This window comes from Microcaecilia unicolor, chromosome 1 (assembly GCF_901765095.1).
Source record: "Microcaecilia unicolor chromosome 1, aMicUni1.1, whole genome shotgun sequence".
Classification (NCBI taxonomy): domain Eukaryota; kingdom Metazoa; phylum Chordata; class Amphibia; order Gymnophiona; family Siphonopidae; genus Microcaecilia; species Microcaecilia unicolor.
In genome coordinates, this window is record NC_044031.1 from 324,852,621 (window position 1) to 324,875,484 (window position 22,864).

Sequence of the window (22,864 nt, forward strand, 5' to 3'; positions counted from 1 at the left end):
GTTTGTAGCTAGAATTTAGGGCACTTTTCCTGGACCCTGTTTTTTCACGAATAAGGCCCCAAAAAGTGCCCTAAATGACCAGATTACCACCAGAGGGAATCGGGGATGACCTCCCCTGACTCCCCCAGTGGTCACTAACCCCCTCCCACCACAAAAAATGATGTTTCACAACTTTTTATTTTCACCCTCAAATGTCATACTCACCTCCCTGGCAGCAGTATGCAGGTCCCTGGAGCAGTTGTTAGGGGGTGCAGTGGACTTCAGGCAGGTGGACCTAGGCCCATCCCCCCTACCTGTTACAATTGTGCTGCTTAATGCTTAGTCGTCCAACCCCCCCAAACCCACTGTACCCACATGTAGGTGCCCCCCCTTCACCCCTTAGGGCTATAGTAATGGTGTAGACTTGTGGGCAGTGGGTTTTGAGGGGGATTTGGGGGGCTCAACACACAAGGGAAGGGTGCTATGCACCTGGGAGCTCTTTACCTTTTTTTTTGTTTTTGTAAAAGTGCCCCCTAGGGTGCCCGGTTGGTGTCCTGGCATGTGAGGGGGACCAGTGCACTACGAATCCTGGCCCCTCCCACAAACAAATGCCTTGGATTTATTCGTTTTTGAGCTGGGCGCTTTCATTTTCCATTATCACTGAAAAACAAAAACGCCCAGCTCACAAATTGTCGAATAAAACATGGACGTCTATTTTTTTTGAAAATATGGTTTGGTCCGCCCCTTCACGGACCCGTTCTCGGAGATAAACGCCCATGGAGATAGACGTTTTCGTTCAATTATGCCCCTCCACGTATTCACAATATAAATTAAGGTTCACACTGAATGATTGGTTGTATTCATTAACATACACATAACAACAACCGTTAGAATTATGTAATTCTATTTGTATGATTTTATTATTCTATCTTGTTAACTTATAGTCATAAAATTTTTTACACACACAAATATTACCATTCTCTCTCATTCACACATACACCATTTCAACAAGTAAGCGACAAATTATAATCTAATACAAATATACTACGACTGGTACTAAATAAGGAGTAATACATCAAAACAGAGTTGTGCAACTGCTGATTAATCACATTTCAACAAATGAGTCCTTTCCATGTAGTAAAATCTTGTCCAAGTTGTATACCGGATTCCACTCACAAAAACCTTCAATATGAATGTTGTATATTGAAGTTGGATATCGTTTGAATCAGCACTAGTAAATGATCTGTATCGACTACACATGGGGATATAATCTCATGAGGAAGATTTTCAGCTAACAAAGTTAACAAACTTGACTGTAGAACTTATTTGGAGCTGTTGAGCCCTTATACATGGGTTGAAGATAGTCGTCTCATGGCAGTACATCTACTCCAAGAGGTTTACCAACAACACCTATGATTAGAAAAAAATACAGATTGTGTTTCTAATCATAATACAAGATAGTGGGCTTGATGGATCTTCAGTCTGTCCCAGTATGGCAAACGCTTATGTTCTTATGTTGTCACAACATCCAAAAAGCATGTTTACCAAAAAAACAATGTAAGGCATTATATTGGTCATATACTACAGAGTATAAAAAAATTCTAAAACAAATATGTCAACTAACAAGATAAAAACATGCATGACAGAACTTTTCTAGAAGAAACTAGAACTGCTGATGCCTACTTAGTCTGAGCAAAAAGGGTGTAGAATGGAATCTCAACAGACACAGCCACTCAGAGAGGTTGAAGTAAACAAAACACTTTGTATTTAAATCCCGTTTCTTTCACAGATTTGGAGGGGCATAATTGAACGAAAACGTCTATCTCCATGGGCGTTTATCTCCGAGAACGGGTCCGTGAAGGGGCGGACCAAACCATATTTTCAAAAAAAATAGACGTCCATGTTTTATTCGACAATTTGTGAGCTGGGCGATTTTGTTTTTCAGTGATAATGGAAAATGAAAGCGCCCAGCTCAAAAACGAATAAATCCAAGGCATTTGTTTGTGGGAGGGGCCAGGATTCGTAGTGCACTGGTCCCCCTCACATGCCAGGACACCAACCGGGCACCCTAGGGGGCACTTTTACAAAAACAAAAAAAAAGGTAAAAGAGCTCCCAGGTGCTTAGCACCCTTCCCTTGTGTGTTGAGCCCCCCAAATCCCCCTCAAAACCCACTGCCCACAAGTCTACACCATTATTATAGCCCTAAGGGGTGAAGGGGGGCACCTACATGTGGGTACAGTGGGTTTGGGGGGGGGTTGGACGACTAAGCATTAAGCAGCACAATTGTAACAGGGGGGGATGGGCCTGGATCCACCTGCCTGAAGTCCACTGCACCCCCTAACAACTGCTCCAGGGACCTGCATACTGCTGCCAGGGAGGTGGGTATGACATTTGAGGGTGAAAATAAAAAGTTGTGAACATCATTTTTTGTGGTGGGAGGGGGTTAGTGACCACTGGGGGAGTCAGGGGAGGTCATCCCCGATTCCCTCTGGGGGTAATCTGGTCATTTAGGGCACTTTTTGGGGCCTTATTCGTGAAAAAACAGGGTCCAGGAAAAGTGCCCTAAATTCTAGCTACAAACGCATACTTTTTTTCCATTATCGGCGAAAGGCGTCCATCTCTCCTCGGCCGATAACCACGCACCAGTTCCGCCTTCACCATGCCTCCGAAATGCCCCCGTCAACTTTGTACGCTTCCGCGATGGAGTGCAGTTGAAAACGTCCAAGTTCGGCTTTTGATTATACCGTGTTATTCGTTTTTGGGAGATAAACGCCTATCTCCCGATTTAGGTCGCAATATAGGCGTTTTTGTCTTTCGATTATAAGCTGGTTGATAACCTTAAGAAATAAAGTCCCTTGGAATTCAGTTATTATCTTCCAGCAGCGAGGTCCTTGACAGAATCTCACAGTCTCAGTATGCACTAGTCTATCCCCCAGATATTCAAACGGTGGCAGTGAATGTTTTTTAAAATGCTGATCATTGTTGGCTAAATTATCCCCTGATCATAGGTGCCCCGTATAAGAGGCTTGGGGAGGCTAAGCCTCCCCAGCCCAATCGTCGACTTCCGCTTGTGGTGCAGCCCACCCTCCCGCCCCGCGCATTTTGATCTTTTATTTCCGTGGCAGCGACATCAATGAAGAAAAAGACTACAGGCTCGCCGCCAGCTTCTCGCTTCTCTCTGCACACAGTGTCCTGCCTTCTACGGTGATGCATTTCCTGTTTCCGCGAGAGCGGGACACTGTGTGCAGAGAGAAGGGAGAAGCTGGCGGCGAGCCTGTAGTCTTTTTCTTCATTGACGTCGCTGCCACGGAGCGTATGGAGGTAAGCTCCGCCCCCTTTAGCCTCCCCAAACAGTTGGGCTACCGACCGTCTATGCCCCTGATATTCTGGGTCTTCACAATTGGGAACATAGATATTTAGTATAGCTATTTTTATTGAACTGTTTATACCAGAAATGAACACCCATCTTTTACTGACATCTGCTTGAGAACAAATGATTTGAAAAGTAATATTATGATGCATGAGAACAAGTATACATGGGCTGAAACACAGTTATACTTTTATTTCAAGCATTCTGAATCAGTGAGATGACTTTTTTGTAGCATGATGTCTGCTTTTTGTCTCTTAAGAAATGAGAAGATTTTCTTTTTCTTAATAGGATGGTTGATTCATTTAACATTAAAGGATAAGATTTTAAGGGAAGATGTGATAATATTTAAATAAGGGATCCTGAAAAAGAAAGAGAATCATTCCACTGAGAAAAGTAATCAAGATTTTCTTCCCTGGAGAACAATATATAGAAAACACTGGTAAGTAGGAATATGATAAATATTCCTACACCTAAGAACGGGTAACTAACATCAGGGTAAAGAAGAACAACCAAAATGACATACGCTGGAGATATTTCCAGGTATGAAGAAAATATAAACATTAAAAGAAGTCAGTATAACTGAGAAACTTGATATGCAAGATATCTATATTATCATATGTGTAAAGTTTCAAACCAATTATTGTTTTACTATAATGGTAACATCTATCATAGAAGCAAATAAACCTTTCCTTTCATCTGCTTGGGTTGAGAAGAATTATTTTGAGCAAAGGTTTACTCGTTCCAAAAGTACAAAGCAGTGGCATAGCAAGGGCGGGGCGGTGGAGGCGGTCCGCCCTGGGTGTCAACGGGTGGGGTGGTGCTCCGCTGACGAGTCCCTACCAGCTCCGTCCACCCCCCCCACCCCCCGGCGTGGACCACCCCGACACATTCCCCACCTGCCTACCAGCTCCGTCCACCTGGCACTGTGCAGCATGGCGCCTCGCATCTGCAGCGCTGCTGTAAAAGAAGAAAATTGCCTCATTGTTGGCCCTTCCCTCACTGTGTCCTGCCAATGACGAGGCGATTTTCTTCTTTTACAGCAGCGCCGCAGATGCGAGGCGCCACGCTGCACAGTGCCGGGTGGACGGAGCTGGTAGGCAGTTGGGGACTGTGTTGGGGGTGGTCCACACCAGGGGGGACTGCCATGTTGCCCTGCACCCGGGGGGTGTGCGCCGTGTTGCCCTGCACCTGGAGGGGGGGTGCGCAGCAGCGATCCGCCCTGGGTGTCAGCCAACCACGGAACACCACTGGTACACAAAGACTAGGGGACACTCGAGGAAGTAATATGGAAATACTTTTAAAACAAATAGGAGGAAATATTTTTTCACTCAATGAATAGTTAAGTTTTGGAACTCTTTGCTAGAGGATGTGATAACAGTGGTTAGCGTATCTGGGATTAAAAAAGGTTTGGACAAATTCCTGGAGGAAAAGTCCATAGTCTGCTATTGAGACACACATGGGAAGCAACTGCTTGCCCTGGGATTTGTAGTATGGCATGTTGCCACAATTTGGGTTTCTGCCAGGTACTTGTGACCTAGCTTGGCCACTGTTTGGAAAACAGGATACTGGGCTAGACGGACTACAATAGTAACAGAAATGTAAAATATTCCTATTGATTTTCATAGGAATATGCTTGATATGGAGAATGATTCAAAAACAAGTAAAAATAGTTAAGATTTTGCAAAATCCAAAACATGTAAGCATAATGAAACATTTATTGTGGAAAGAGTAAATTAAATTGCAGTAGTTGTAATGAATTTAATCTTGGAACTTGAAAATTTGTAAGGCATATCAAGTATCTTAATTTTATTGTACCCTTGACACTGAGTAACAATGAAATTCAGTCTTCTAAAGTACCACAGTCAGAACAGCTCAATGAGATAGAAGCTACTTATAACAGAAATTGCATATTTTATCATGGGTAAGTCAGATAGCAGCTGGAGTAGTTCAGAATGTTATGAAAGAATATCAACAGATATTTCTAAGTGTGAGTCACTTCAGGCTAGAAATATAAAGTTTTACCTTTGCCAATACAATTAATAGCCTAATAGTTTGGTAGTAGAGATAAGTGAAGATTTTGTCGGTTGTCTAGTAAGTGAGTTTGAGGTAATCTTCTGATCGTAGAAACCAAGCAAACAATAACATCTGAGGTAGTTGTCATACAATACAAAGTGAGATTAAGTTTCCTCGGGGGGTGGGGGGGAGGTTTGGAATAAAAATGAGAGAGAGTTAAACAGGACAGTGATTCAGCTGCAGGTTCCCCAGGGGGTCTGGAATTAAAATGAGAGAAGTAAACAGGACAGCGATTCTGCTACGAGAATGGAATGGGATTTGCGTTCCAAGACATATGAGCAGAGACTTGCTGACCTGAACATGTATACCCTGGAGGAAAGGAGGAACAGGGGTGATATGATACAGACGTTCAAATACTTGAAAGGTATTAATCCGCAAAAAATCTTTTCCGGAGATGGGAAGGCGGTAGAACGAGAGGACATGAAATGAGATTGAAGGGGGGCAGACTCAAAAAAGATGTCAGGAAGTATTTTTTCACAGAAAGGGTGGTGGATGCTTGGAATGCCCTCCCGCGGGAGGTGGTGGAGATGAAAACGGTAACGGAATTCAAACATGCGTGGGATATGCATAAAGGAATCCTGTGCAGTAGGAATGGATCCTCAGAAGCTTAGCCAAAATTGGGTGGCGGAGCAGGTGGGGGAAGAGAGGTTGGTGGTTGGGAGGAGAGGATAGTGGAGGGCAGACTTATACGGTCTGTGCCAGAGCCGGTGATGGGAGGCGGGACTGGTGGTTGGGAGGCAGGAAATACTGCTGGGCAGTCTTGTACGGTCTGTGCCCTGAAAAAGGCAAGTACAAATCAAGGTAAGGTATACACATATGAGTTTATCTTGTTGGGCAGACTGGATGGACCATGCAGGTCTTTTTCTGCCGTCTTCTACTATGTTACTATATGTTACTATGCCTCAAATTTCCCTCCTTTATTCGCTTTGAGGTAGAAAATCTTCTGCAGACTAGAGTAGTTGCTGTAATTTCATAATTCATAATCCATAATGTTTGACAACAACTCACCACCATGGACACTGACCCTCGAGGTACCACAAGGATCAATACTGTCACCTATTCTGTTCAATATCTACCTCAAGCCACTAGCTGAGCTGATTCGGTCAATGGACACTCAGTTCTACATCTATGCGGATGATGTGCAGCTACTCTTGCTCATTGAACCTGACTTACCTACAGCCTTGAATAAACTGATTACCTGTCTAACATCAATTGAAGAATGGGCTAAACACAACAAACTTTGACTGAACCCAAGTAAAACCAAGTTTCTCTGGGTCCCTAACACAAGTGGATACATACCTGACATCAAAATCCCTTTTGGGAAGTATGAACTCCCCCTCAAATCACAAGTCAGAAACCTTGGAATACAGCTAGATTCAACACTTACTTTGATTCCCCAAATCAAAGCAACCTTCAAGAGCTGCTTCTACTATTTGCGATAGCTACGCTGCCTCTCTTCTTACATCGAGACGGTAAATCTTATCCCAGTTGTGCATGCCATGGTAACATCAAGACTGGATTACTGCAATGCACTATACAATGGTCTGACTACAAAGGGCCTGCACCAGCCCCAGTTGATTCAGAATGCAGCAGCAAGACTCAAAGAAGGTTGCAAGTGACGTGACCACATCACTACATTTTTGCAAAACCTTCATTGGCTACCAGTACAATACAGGGCTAAATTTTTAGAACTCTATGTCTGATCTTCAAGGCCCTGAAAGGAAATGGCCCGAGTATCTGAAGAATAGGATGATCCTCCACACACCGCCAAGGACACTAAGGTCCTCCCAAGGACTTTCACTAACTACACCCTCTCCAAAAGACATTACACGATGTGATACCCGCAAGCGAGCCTTCTCCGGAGTAGCCCCCACACTCTGGAATGCATTGCCTGAAAGGCTCCACTTAACACAAGACTACCTCTACTTCAGGAAGCAGGTGAAAGCTTGGCTCTTCAACCAAGTCTTTAATGGAAGAAAACTTGTTAGTCTCAGTCACACACAAGGATTGACTCGGGCTGCACATACTGCAGCGGGACATGTTTATCCACTCCTACCCTAGCTGAGATAATATTTAACCATCTCTCAGACCTCACGTGCAACTTTCTTCAAATCAATCACCTTTCTAATTCTTCCTACTTTCTTACTCATCTATATGTTACAACTTTGCCTTACCCCTCACTACCAGTTATAATGTTCTAGTACATATTGTGTTGTCATTGCAAGTAGTATACCATGCCATAATTTGTATTGTTGTTCAAATATTTTTACTGCTCTAATTGTCTACTGCTCATGTTTAATCTATTCTTACTGTACACCGCCTTGAGTGAATTCCTTCAAAAAGGCGGTAAATAAATCCTAATAAATAAATAAATAAATAAAGCTTAGCACATGCTAACAGACATTAGCACAAAAGCATATAGAAAATAGCCATTTTCAAAAAAAAAAAAGATGGACATATTTCTGTTTTGAAAATGACTATATTCCCCTCTTGAAATTTGACCGTTTTTTTAGCAAAAAGTCAAAAGTTGGACTCAGGTGTCATATGGAAAATGCCCCTCAATATATATTACTGTACTGTTCCAAATCAAGAAATTAAGAAACATCTCTTTGTAGAAAAATCAAAAATGAAACCACTTAAATAGCAGACCAGCAGCTAGGATTATCCCGCACATTCCTTAATCTTCACTTCCCCAGCTGTAAAGGACTAAAATACAGACTAACACATGCGTACAGCTTTTCCTACATGAGTACGCATTTGTGGAATGCATTGCCACTTAACTTAAAAACAATTTACGAACTAATTAACTTTCGTAAATCTCTGAAGACCTATCTCTTCAACAAGGGATACCACAACGATCAATAATTGTAAATGTAACATATCACCACTTTACCTTATATTCTGAATTGTTTTCTTCCTATATCTGTCTGCTTAATTCTATTATGTCATCCGTGTTCTCTATGTAACACCAATTGTTATCTTTTACTCTGGAATGGCGAATGCCATAACGGAACATTGCAAGCCACATGGAGCCTGCAAATAGGTGGGACAATGTGGGATACAAATGCAACACATAAATAAATAAATCATCTATTCACTGGTGCAAGCTGAGCACAATGTATAGAAGCTTCTATACACTGTGTGGCAGTCTGCATCAATGAATGATGATCCTGTCTGCTGGTCCATTATTTGAATGGTTTAATTTTTTACGCATTTTGATTCAGATGTTTGTTCATTAACACTTCTGCTAAAACAAACTTTTAACTTGCTTTTGTCCTTTGTTTCTAAGAATTATGTGCTGTAACTTTAATGAAATAAATATTACTAAACGTTATCTGACACCATGCCTAAATGTTAATGGGAAAAAAAAGCTGCACCGGTGAGCAAGCAATTCATCATAGCACAATACATCCCATGGTAATAGGACAGTTCTAACTTGTCTGAACAGAAGCAAACTTGAACATAAAGAAAGGTACAGTCATCAAAAAATATGCTACTTGGTGCTAGTCATCATAAATTATAGCAAGTGGAGAGGTGTCTGACTGTTATATTGCTGAATTATCAAGGCGTGTGCTGAAAAAGATGTGCTGAATCAAAGTATTATGAAACCATAGATAAAAAGGACCAGTTATCATTCTGTCAGATGGTGACTGATGCATTCTGACTGTAACAGCAATGAGAAATAGGGAAATCCTGGATTGTCTACACAGGGTGCTGTGTAGGCTAATGTTTCACACCCTTTCCAAGCCCAAAGAATGTATATATTTTCAAAAATGTGTACTATACCAATTTTTGCAAAGCTGGCAGCATGGACATGAGAAAGGACTAGAGGAACACTAAGCTCCAGCAGAGAATGGAAGGACTCAAAGGAGGGGGCTCAGAAGGGGGGAGTAGATACCGTATACAGTCTGAAGAACTTTTTATAACAGGTAACCTATGTGTGAAGGATAAATAGGTGTCCATTTCAAGCCTCTTTTTGTAAAGATGCATAGACGCCTATGAGTCCTTAAACACTGTCTCCACAAATCTACAGACAATTTGATTAAAAAGAAACTGAGAAACAAGTGTAAATTTTCATGCATAAGCTTATTTTATAAGGTTCAATCAAGCCTGGTTGTGGTCAATCAGCTGAATCTAATTATCAATTGAATTTGGTCAATTGGTTGATTGAGTAGCTAAGGGGGCAGTTATTTTTTCACATGGTGCTGGATAACTTTGGGGTCCTTTTACTAAGTAAGCTATGTTAGGTGCTGACACGTGCCTAATGCAGTTAGAAGTGGAGTACTGCGAAATGAGTTTAGGCATCAAAATGTACACGTACTAACAGTGTGCAAAAAATGTTTTATTTTATTTTGAGAGTGTGTGTCAGGGGTGGGGGGTGTGCATTCCTATGCTAACCAGTTAGTTCATCTATATTACCACGTGCTAACTGGTTAGTGCAGGGATACGGCGTGAGCTCTTATTGTCTCCAAAATGGGTATCAGTGAGTGGTGATTTTTAATGATGGTTGCGCACTAATGGCTCAGCAGTACAGAGAGAGATTCGAAGCACACAGCAAAGAATGAAAAGAAGAATGCACCAAGAGCCTTAAAATCTGTTCAGGTCTGGTCGCCTCATCTCAAAAAAGATATAAATGAATTGGAGAAGGTGCAGAGAAGGGTGACAAAAATGATAAAAGGGATGGGACGACTACCCTATGAAGAGAGGTTAAGACGGCTAGGACTCTTTAGCCTGGAGAAAAGGTGGCTGAGGGGTGATATGATAGAGGTTTACAAGATAATGAGTGGGGTGGAGCGGACAGATGTGAAGCGTTTGTTTACACTTTTTAACAATAATAGAACCAGGGGACACAAGATGAAATTTGAATGTGGTAGGTTTAAAACGAATCGGAGAAAGTTTTTCTTTACTCAGCACGTAGTTAGACTCTGGAACTCATTGCCGGAGAAGGTAGTGACGGCAGCTGGCCTTGCTGAGTTTAAAGGGGGTCTGGATAGATTCCTGAAGGAAAAGTCCATTGATTGTTATTAAATTTGGGGTTTTTGCCAGGTTCTTGGGGCCTGGATTGGCCGCTGTTGGAGATGGATTGCTGGGCTTGATGGACCTTGGGTCTTTTCCCAGCGTGGCGGTGCTTACGTGCTTATGTGCTTATGTGGAACAGGTCCTTTAATCAGTAGTTGATGCTGTACATCATTGACCCAACATGGGCCGTGTTTCGGTACTCAATGCTTGCATCAGGGGTCATATAACAAAAAAATTCCAAAATGGGATAGCCCCAGATAAGGATTTTAGTACTGACAATGATCTGTTAGGGAGTCAATCTTCTAGCAATTCATTTTCCGTAGTCCCTATGTGGGGCTATCTCATTTTGGAACTTTTATGTTGCATGACCCCTGATGCAGGCATTGAGTGCCGAAACACGGCCCGTGTTGGGTCAGTGATGTACAACACCAACTTATATGACTGATTAAAGGACTTGTTCCGGATTTGAAGGCCCTTGGTGTTTTTTTTCTTATACTAATGACAGCATTAGCACATGATCATTAATACAAAAAATAGAAAATAAGCCTTCTTATCACTGCAGTAAAAATGGCCTTAACATGTGGGAAAGACCCATGTAAGGGCACACTAAGGCCACTTTTTACTGCAACTTATTAAAAGGACCTTTAAATAAATTAATACATAATTTTAAATCATATTAGATGTTTATTGAGGTTCACTTTGACTAATATTACATTTTGTTTAAAGATCAAAAATTATTCAGTGTGACATATATGCAATAACTAGTGGAACCAAGCCCGTTTCGTCAACAATGAAACTGGCCTTAGGAAGGCTCTCATGTAAGCGTTTTTTTTTTTTCTTTCTCCCCTGCCCTCACCTCCATGTCCAGCGATTCTTCCCTGCCCTCCCATCCCATCAATGTCCATCGATTATCCTCTGCCCTCCCCTCACCTCAATGTTCCGCGATTCTCTCCTCCCCTCCATGTCCAGCAATTTGTACCTGAACGTACTCTGGCTGGATGGCTTCCGTAATGTTCTGTTCGTAACATCCTTTCTGACATCAGCTCACCTCCAATGTTCCCTTCCCTCTCACTGTTCCGCCCTACTCTGACATCATTACGTTTTGACGCGAGGGCGGGACAGTGAGAGGGAATGGAACGCTGGAACCCAGCCAGCCAGCCAGCCATGGAATGTTGAAGGTACAAATTATTATATATGAAAGGGAAAATTAGGAGGGGGCAATTTTTCTCACATTCCTGTAATCTGGGTAACTCTATAACAGTGTGCCTGTACATAGGCATTCAGATGCCTTTTGCATGCATAATACATGGTTTAGAAAAAAAAAATCCTTTAGAAAGTCACCTTTTGTGTGTGCTGAACAAAGTAGGTCTTTGGTGACTTACCTATTTCATATAAATTCCTACACTCCAAGGTTAATGCTGTATCTAGGAAGGAAAGGTACATAAGTGAGTACATATGCTCAGAAAGGTGCTCCTTTAAGTTTAAGAGCCACATCTCTTGTTGCTGCGAGGTGCTGAGAGCAAAACCCATGAGAATCAAGTAGTGGGAATTATTTCCGTGGCACTCCTGATCAGCTCTGAAGATACATTAGTGGGTCATGGTACAATGGTTGGGAAACACTGGCTGAGGCAATTAGTAATATAGCACACAGGTGGAGGAACAATTTTAGACCTGGTACTAAGTTAGCAAAGTATTTACAATGTCACATGTAGTTAATTACATGGAGTCTAGTTATCAGTGAAAGGGGTGATTCCATATAAGCCCAAAGAAAGAAATAGTTCAAACAAAAGTGACTGTCCCAGAGCTCATAGATGCCAGCTTTGGTTAGATGTAATCTATAAGGGCATATAGAGGCCCTTTTACTAAAGGGTTGCTGCGTAGCAACCCGAAACTACCGATGGCCCAGTGCAGCCGCCAGCAATAGTTCAGCTTCCAGAGCGCCACAGGGGTTACCTGGCGGTAATCGGGCAGTCTGGAAACCTTCAATCTTTCAATTATTTTACCAATAATTGCCTCTTATGGGTCCCCTTAACATTTAAAATGACAACCTTAATGCTCATGAGTCCGCAGAAATTCTATCTCTAAGACCCCACTCCGATCAGAGTACAAACAGAACAAATTATTGAGTTCATATTCCCAATTTGCTCAGATTCTCCTACCTTCAGCACAAACAACCAGGTCTCTCAAGCCCTCCTAAGTACCCCCATCTTTGGTGTTGGTGTTGACATTGTTTCCTGCACTATAGCCCTCTGAGCATTCTCCACAGATTAATACCAGCGCTAGTCCAGTGCTAATCAACTCTAACGCTGGCATTAGGTTTTGAGCATTGGGGCCTAGGGGATTAATCTCCCAAGGGTGCCTTAATTTCTTGCTATTAAGAAAAGTGAAGAATCTGATTAAAGGAGACAGAACTGCCCAACAACGAGTAGCTAATCCAGTCTAAGTAAACCTCATTTTACTGGTTAAATGCCTATTCCACTTGTTGGATTATTTGTAGTAAATAATTAGCAGATTTTAGTACACACAGCTTCAGCTTTAGAAATGTTAATTTCTTTCTTCATCTCTCTCTCATTCACCCCTGAATAATTCACTGCTGAGTCACTTTAAAGTTGAAGTAACAAAACATCTGTTTACTCACAGTTTGTAGTTAGATTATAATCAGACAGGCTTATATATACATATTACTATACATTTGTATTATCAGCTCCTTCCATGTGCTTAGATGGTAATGGATGCTCACACCACCATAGATCCTCTCAGGTTAGGAGAGATCATGAGCTCCATGTGCTCCATGTGCTGCATGTGCTGCATCTGACCCCCACAGGAAGTTGCATAGCTGTGTGACCTCTCTAAGTATTTCACATCAGAGGTCACAGAGTAATCACAGAGAAATAATAGGTGACAGGCAATGCATGTAAAATACAATTACATTCCAACAAACCCCTTCTCATGCATAACTGTCATGCAATTATTTATTCATACAAAGTCCAAGCTTTATACGCAGATTCACAAAATGTTCTCTGGGTAACGGTTTGGTCATGATGTCAGCTGTCATCTCACTGGTGTGACAATAGTGTAGACTGATGACCCCTTCTTTTGCCAACTCTCGCACGTTGTGGTATTTCGTTGCGATGTGCTTGGTGTGTGACTGAACCTTGTCATTCTGTGACAGTCGGATGCAGCTCTGATTATCTTCCATTATCTGGATTGGTCTCTTTTCAGCTATTCCAAAATCCAGCAAAAGTTTTTCAATCCACATCAGTTCTCTGCACGCTTCCGATACGGCCACATATTCAGCTTCTGTAGAAGACAAACTCACAATACTTTGTTTATGACTGGCCCATGAAATTTGTACATTTCCATACATAAACACATATCCACTTGTGGATTTATAATCAGAATGATCCCCTGCCCAATCTGAATCACAGTAACATATTAGTTTTGGATTACTATTGGCTGAAATCTTTAATTTACAATCAATGGTACCCTTTAAATACCTTACCATCCTTTTAACTGCAGTCCAATCTGATTTGGTAGGTGAGCTGACCCTTCTGCTCAAAATTCCTACTGCATTTGCTATATCAGCCCTGTATGTGGTAGCTAGATATAAAAGCTTACCTATGGCTGATCTATATTGGATGTTATCTGGTAAAGGTTCTCTTACTGTTTCATCCTTCAGAAAATCAGTGATCATGGGAGTGCTTACAACTTGGGCATCTTGCATACCTAAACTTTCAATAAGCTCATTTATTTTCTGCTTCTGGCTTAGAAGATAAGAACCATCATTTTGTTTCTCAATTTCTATACCAAGATAGTATGACACATTACCAAGTTCTTTTATCTCAACATTGAGGTTTAAACATTTTACAATGTCCTTGTACTCTTGCTCACTTTTGCTTGCAATGAGCAGATCATCAACAAAAGCTAAAATGTATGCATATTGTCCATTTGTGCACCTAGTGTACAAACATTTATCTGCTTCACCTTGCTTAAATCCTAAATTTGTCAATATTTCATGCAATTTTTCATTCCAACATTTTGCACTTTGCTTTAATCCATAAAGACCTTTGTTTAATTTACACACTAGCTGTCTTTGTTTTGTATTTATGAAACCTGTTGGCTGTTCCATGTACAAGTCTTCAGTTATATCTCCGTGAAGAAACGCTGTTTTCACATCAATGTGTTTGACTTGCATGCCTTTTGAGACTGCAATGCTCAGAAGTGTTCTTATTGTCGTGTGTTTCACTACAGGTGCAAACACTTCATCAAAATCTTCTCCATATTTTTGAAGATATCCCTTTGCGACTAATCTGGCTTTATACCTTTCCACTTTTCCTTGTGCATTCCTTTTTAACTTGAATACCCATTTGCATCCTATAGCTTTCTTGCCAGGAGGTAATTTTGTAAGAATCCAAGTATTATTTTTATCCAATGCATCAATTTCTTCTTGTGCAGCTTTATGCCATTCAGCAGCTTCTTCTGCTGGCATTTTCTCAATCTCATCCCATGTTAAGGGCTCTTGAGCTTCTGCTGACTTTGTTAGGTAAGACAGTCTTGGGGTGGAACACCTTTGTTTTCCCTGGATGAGCGTCTGACAACAGGTTGGTCTGACCTTTCTGCATCCTCTATATCTGAGAGTCCTTCTCCAATTGATTCCCCTTCTCCAACTGTACTGTCTTCTTCAATGATCCTTTCTGTGTCTGCTTCCTCTGCCTGTTCCTCGTTAGATACAGATGAGTTGCTTTCAGACATCTGCCTTGGTATGGCATTTATATACACTGGCATGTCTATTATGGTTCTAGTTTCATATTCTGGATGATAAGGCTCATCTGGGATAATCCAGCCTTTATCAACCCTTTTGTTTTCATCAAAATATGTAACATGTCTTATGCCAACAATGCCAGTTTTCAGATTCAAAATTCTATATCCTTTGTGTCCTGGAGCATAGCCAACTAAAATGCCCCTTTCTGTTGTGGAATCCAGCTTATGCCTTCTTTGCTTTGGTACATGAGCATATGCTGTACTTCCAAATGTTCTTATGTGTGACAGGTTTGGCTTCCTACCATGCCATGTCTCATGTGGTGTGCACTCAGCGCCTTTAGTTGGCATTCTGTTTTGTAGGTACACTGCTGTGAGAATGGCTTCCCCCCATAGTCTTTTAGGGAGATTGCTATCTGACAGCATACATCTGGTCATTTCCACAATTGACCTAAATTTTCTCTCTGCAACAGAATTTTGCTCTGGTGTATAAGCTACTGTTGTGATATGCTGAATGCCTTCTTGTTCTAGAAATGTGCGCATGCTTTGTGAAGTGAACTCACCACCATTGTCGGTCTGAAGAACCTTTGGTTTTCTTTCAAATTTATTGCTCACCATGGCTACGTATTTCTTCAGCATGTCTGTGACTTGACTTTTCTCTTTCAGCAAATAGGCCACACAATATCTAGAGAAATCATCCAAGAATATTAGCACAAATCTGTTATTTCCCAATGATGGGATATTAAACGGTCCACATAAGTCACTGTGTATTAAGTCCAGCACTTTATTACTCCTATTTCCTGTGTATGCAGGAAATGAGGGTCTCACACCTTTTTGAGTAACACAGTCTATGCATTTCTCCATATTACCAGCATCTGCACTTATCTGAATGCCGGTGGCCAGTTGCTTACTGTAAAGATCCTGGATCACCTTAGAATCACGATGTCCCAGGCGGCGATGCCAGATTTCCAGACTACATTTACCATCATTCTTCCTTACTTGCGCCATATGTGAGGCTTCACCTGAAATGTTCAGCTTATAAACATCATTATGCATAAAAGCTTCAGCATACACTTCATCATTTTTAGAGATTGTGCACTTACTGTTTTCAAAATGAATCGCAAATCCCTTCTTATCTAATGTAGATACACTAAGCATATTGCAAACTGCTTGGGGAATATACAAGACATCACTTACAGGAATTTCTTTAACTTCATTAGACACTTTGCATTTTAAGAATCCAATACCTTTTGCTTGGATCTTAGCAGTCCCTGCGTTTGCAGTTTTAAGAATACCTTCCTCTGGACACATTTCCTGAAAGAAATCTTTACAATTGGTTAAATGGCATGTGCTCCCTGAATCCAAAATCCAAGTACTTTCATTTGAATTATTATTTACCATAGTCAAAGATTTTTCTGCCATTAGAAAGCCCTTGTGTTTATCTTTGTCCTTCATACATTTCCTGGTTTGAAAATTCTTTAGTTCCATTGGCTTAGGTGAGCTAGAGGGAGTGTTTGTGTTTCCTTACACCATTTAGATACATGTCCCTCCTTTCCACATGAGTAGCAAATCAGCTTGCCCTTGGGTGGAGTTTTCCCATAGCTCCGCCTTCCTCTGTTCTTTGCCAAGAAATTTGTTTCATTTCTCTCTGACTTGCTTTGAGAACACATCTCCTCAGAATCATTTATTATGCATTCCTGCCTTAGTTTTGATGTTGTCTGTTCAAAAGATTGCCCTTCAATGGCCTCATTTACAGACCTAAAAACATCAAACTTCTTTGATAGTGAGGTAAAAAGAAATGCTCTTTTCAATGCATCACACATGGGAATTCCAGAAAGTTCTAGCTTTTGAAATGAAGACATAAGATGCATAATGTGATCATTACATTTACTTTTATCCCTTAATTTGGTTTCATTCAACTCTGCCAACCAAATTGGTTGCTGCTTTGCATATGTAGTTGCATACATAGTTCTCAGTTTATATAAAATGTCCTTTGGTGTATCTTTTCCCTCCACTAATATGGCCTGTTTCTCTGAGAGAGCTTCCAAAAGCATGCACTTCACATAATAGTTTGCATTGTCCCATTCAGCCATATTTTCAGCTGTTCTGTCTTGGTCTAAGCATATATTTAATCTTTTTGCTCGAAGGAGACATATGAATCTTAGTTCCCACTGCCGATAATTAAACTCAGTTAATCTAGGCACCTTGAGAGAGTAGAACAATAGTGAATTTCTTCCCTCAGCCATTTTCTTAGCCTTCTGTCTGCTGTGTGGGGGGAGAGAGAGACAGACTGAATCTTTCCTTTAAAACTTAAGAGAAAAATGTGGCCTTTTTTTTCTGCCTGGTAATATTTCTCTTCTTTTTCAATTCCTGGCCCTGGGCCCATAACCCTTTTGTTGGATTATTTGTAGTAAATAATTAGCAGATTTTAGTACACACAGCTTCAGCTTTAGAAATGTTAATTTCTTTCTTCATCTCTCTCTCATTCACCCCTGAATAATTCACTGCTGAGTCACTTTAAAGTTGAAGTAACAAAACATCTGTTTACTCACAGTTTGTAGTTAGATTATAATCAGACAGGCTTATATATACATATTACTATACATTTGTATTATCAGCTCCTTCCATGTGCTTAGATGGTAATGGATGCTCACACCACCATAGATCCTCTCAGGTTAGGAGAGATCATGAGCTCCATGTGCTCCATGTGCTGCATGTGCTGCATCTGACCCCCACAGGAAGTTGCATAGCTGTGTGACCTCTCTAAGTATTTCACATCAGAGGTCACAGAGTAATCACAGAGAAATAATAGGTGACAGGCAATGCATGTAAAATACAATTACATTCCAACACCACTGACAGTTGTCTTTCTTCCCAAGAGGTTACATCTACACTGAGTGTACTGTATGCATCCTGGTTCTATGACAGCTCACTGACATAAGCAGACATAATCCATAAGTTATAAGATGAAAGCAGTGTTTCATGTTATGCCTGTACAGTCCTTGGACCAGATGTGGAATCCAGTTGTGTTTACAGACTGTGCTAAAATAAACTCAGTAATTGTTTAAACCAGAAACTAGTCTCTGTTCTAGATTAACTAAGACTGGAAAAGTCAGTGTTCCCCCTTCCCCATTATCCCATTATTATTCTTTATGCAATAGACAATAAAATCATGGGTGAGGGGGATGGATCTGTGCCTGCGTCTGACATGTCCCTGTTTCGGCTGTAGGGCTGGGATGGGCTTGGAGGAAGGGGGCACTTAAGGAGGGGGCACAAACATGATTGGTTGGCATTTTTTAAGTTAAATATTGCCACAGATTCCCTGATGTCTGATTGGACATCTTACTGGCAGGAAGGAGTTCCAGCAAACTCAAATAAGAGCCACATCCTGAGGCCTGAGGCCATTCCCTCATTCCTCGGAGGCAGCATTGGCAATGCTGTCCAATTTCACCATGGCATCCGGTGGTGATTCTCTACGTGATTTTAACAACTACAATGTCTCCTTGAATGCTGGTGATTCCTTCAGGGGGGAGGCAATGGAAGTTGATCAGGTAAGTGCTGCTGACCTGCCAGTGCATGTGCAAACTCTGCAGGGCCTGCAAATGCGGCTCTTGAAGGCTACTGACTGCACCCTGCTTTCCTTAACTGCTGTCAGTCCCCGCCAGGCCAAAAGTGATAAGTGTGGTGGTTCCTAAGGCTCTACATGAGCTAAAAGTCCAAACAAAAAAAACATGCAAGGCTCCTGTTTCTGTTTTGGCTTTATTCCTGTGGAATTTCCTGCAGGGGGCCTGCTTTAGGGGAGAAACCTAGCAATTCTAGTAGGGCTGTCGATGCTACTCAAGCTGTTTGATCCCTAGCCTAGTGGTACTTTGGGTTGAAAGCTGTGTAGTCCAGGGGTGGAGACTGGTGTTAGGTTGGGGGTTTACTTTGCTTCTACAATGCCAACTAGTCCTGTGCCAGGCCCTAGTGCACCTGCTGATAGGGCCCAAGTGTATGTTTTGCTGAAGCTGTCTCCAACAACTCTCCACTCCTGTCTAATGTTTCTCAGCTTCTTCCTCTGTCTTTGACTGACTCAACCAAGCCATCTCACATGGGGTTACCTAGAGTGGGGGTTGTGCAGGATGAGGGAGGCCTGCAATTCTGATGCTGTTCACTACATGCAGCAGCATCCTCTTCCCGCCGGCCCCTCTTCTCAAATGGGATCAGGTCAAAGGCATTCTTCTCTTCCTTGGGGACTTCCTGCTTCTGGTACCAGGGTTTGGCATCCTCCCCCCCCCCCCTTGTCCCTTTTGGTTCCATGTGGCCCCCTTTCCTTTTCCCTTTTTGGCACAATTTCCTTGTTATCCACAGGCTTTAGCAGCAGGAGCCTCCAATGTTTAAGGCAGTCAGTGTATGCCTTTGAGTTCAAATGCAGGTTGTGATGGTCTTCCTTCTGTTTCCTTACAGGTTCCTCCCAACACTGAGTCTCCTTGCTAATCTTCAATACTGAGATACAGTCAGCAGAGTGACCTTCCAAAGGAAGCACACGTAGAGCCACCTACAACTCATCAGACCCATACAAGTGGCTTCTCTGGGCAGGTCTGGTTGGAATCTGAGGCCACCACTGTGTCTGTAGAACCGTGATGACTTGCTTGCCAAGGTAGATATCAATTTGGCTTTCCAATTACTGCCAGTTCACCCTGCATCCTTCCTCCTCCTTAGTTTTCATTTTTGGGTCGAGTTTTATTTTGATAAATGTATTCCCAAGGGGTGCACTATCTCCTGTGCATATTTTGACTAGCACCTTTGTCCAGTGGGTTGTGACAATTTGGTGCACTATTTGTATGACTTCCTGTTCATCCATCTATCTATCTAATGTATTTTTATATCCGTTCTCCTTTATGTAGTGTTTTATTCATGTGTATTTCTGTTCAGATTCCAGAGGCAGGTGCTCAAGTGCCACAACACGGCCGCTGTATTGAGTCATATTGGTGTGATTTTTAATACACTTTACAAATAGGCATCTAGGTGTCTCCCTTGTTTTGTTGGATGAACCTATCCACCCTATTGCAGATATTCACTATGAGGACTTGGATAATTATCCAGGCAAGTTAAAACAGCTATTTGCTGGCCAACCCTGCCTGGATAGTTATTTATTTATTTTCCAAATGTTTATATTGCTTAAATCAAAGCGGTTCACAAAAAAACAAAGAAAACATAAAATACATATATGAACGGAACATTAAAACTAACCTCTTAAATGCTGCCATATAAAGTGCTAATTCTTACAAACATTGCATACCTAGCACAAAAACTGTCCAAATATGGACAGTACACAGTTAACTTTCAGTCCCACCTTGGCCCCGTTAGGGCTGCTGAGAGCTCCGGGGGGGGGGGGGGGGGGGGGGGGGGTTGGGCCCAGAGCTGGCAAGCTTCTTCCTGCCTGCTTCCATGTCTGTCCTCTCCTGTGTGCCACCCAGGACCCAGGTGATTGCATTAGCACGATATCACATTAATGCAATCATTCGGGTCCCAACTCCCGGCACAGATAGGAACAGGCGAGGACAGACCGTGGGAGCAGGCAAGCAGGAAGAAACTGTCTAATGCCGCCCCCCCCCCCCCCCTTGAAGGCAGAGACAGAAAAGTAAGGGGGCAGGTAGGAGGTAGCAGCGGCACAAGTGGGAGGGGTGGCGCACGCAGCGTCCAGTTCTGCTCTGGGCCTAGCTGTGTCTCTCAGCATCCCTGGGCCCTGCCACTACCCAGGGGGTCAATAAAGATTTTCAGCAGTAATATCCATCTAATACCACTGAAAATCTGGTATGACCTCAGTGAATGGCATTTATCAAAGTAGGAGCTACTCTTACCTGGATAACTGCTGCTGAATATTAGTGCCTGAGGAAACTTGAGAAAAAAAAATAATACTTGACCATAAAGAAACAAGATTGCAAGTATCAAAGGCAGTTCATATAATTTATTAGGACTTTATTGCTTGGAAAGAGGTCAACGCTATAATGAGAGTCAAGATCAAACCTGTTCCCTTGTTAACTATGAGGTCAAATTTCAGCTGCATGGCCACTGCATAACTTTAGACAGCTAAAACATGTGAGCTGTTTCACTGAAACTTCATATATAGCTCAAGAAGGTAACATTAATTTGGGACTTGATTTTACAACAGGATACCTATATAAGAAATCCAAAAAGGTGCCTATTGAAAGTCTATTTTGTAATCATTGAAGGGCCCTTTTACAAAGCCGTGGGTAGTGTGCACCAAATTAGTACTATCACCGGGGTAGCACGTACGCCCGGCAGTAATTCTGATTTTGACATGCGCCAAATCCTGTAGAAAATATTTTTCTATTTTATACCATGGGGGGCGTTCCCGGTGTTAATCGGCTATGCGGGTAGCACATGAACCCTTACCACTAAGTCAATAGCTGGCGGTAAGGACTCAGGCCGTAAATAGGTGTGCGCTAGTTTTAATTTTTGTGCAGGCCCATTTCCTGGATCATTAAAAAATGGCCTTTTTCCCAGCCACAGTAAAAAGTGGCCCAGCGTGCAGCCGAAAGACACGCCCATGCTACCACAGGCCACATTTTACTGCGGCTTTGTAAAAGGACTCTTTCATTACTGAGAGATGGCATGCATGCATTTGTAAGGGGGTGCTCCTGTTTCTCTTCTGAACATCAGGAAGGCCAGGGTTCAGATCCCACTGATGTTTGATGTGACCTCCAGACTCAGGGAAATATCATGTATGTGAGCGTAATTCACCTTGTGCTTGTACTGAAAGCCATGAACTAAATTCAAATAAATAAATTGTTGTGTAAAATTTATAAAGCTGTTTTTGCTTGCATAGCGTGTTTTACCTATAGACAAGAGCTTATATAAAATTGAGACCGTATATGCTTGTAAGATGTAAGTGCATGGAAAGGATGTACCTATGCTTACGTGTTCTGTAGTTTGGCATTCCAGGGGGCATAATTTTGCTGGACCAAAGTAAAGCAGCAATGGGCATACATATTAAAAAAGCACATGGGAACACATGTGGGGTACATGCACGTATATACACCTTTTTCTGAGCAGTTAGAATTTGTGGGCTTTTGAAGCTGAATCTGAGACAATTTTTTATAAAGTCACATAGTTTCTGTGCTGCCTTTATGAAATATCAAAATAAGGTAACTAGCACTGTCACTTTAAAAATTGGTGATATTAATAAACTCACTTCGGAACATCTCCCTTTGAAAATAGAAACTTTTACAATGTATATTGGACTTCAGAGGCAATACTCAGATACCTTACAGCAGGTTATTTCTGAGACATCACATGCCATAACCATCAGTAGCACAAAATGTTCGTATTTACTTAATTTCAAACATTTTTCAAAATCTACGAAAATTATAAACTCTTTACTCCCTTAGAACAATACTATATATATATATATATATATATATATATATATATATATATATATATATATATATATATATATATAATTTAATTCAAACATGTCTAATTTTGTACCTTTCGGGTATTCCATTCTGTAGATAAATCTCTCTTATCTGTCCCCTTCTCCTCTACTGCTAATTCCAGACTCCCTTCCTTTTATCTTGCTGCACCTCATGCCTGGAATAGACTTCCTGAGCCTGTACGTCTAGCCCCCTATTTGACCGTTTTTCAAGTCCAAACTT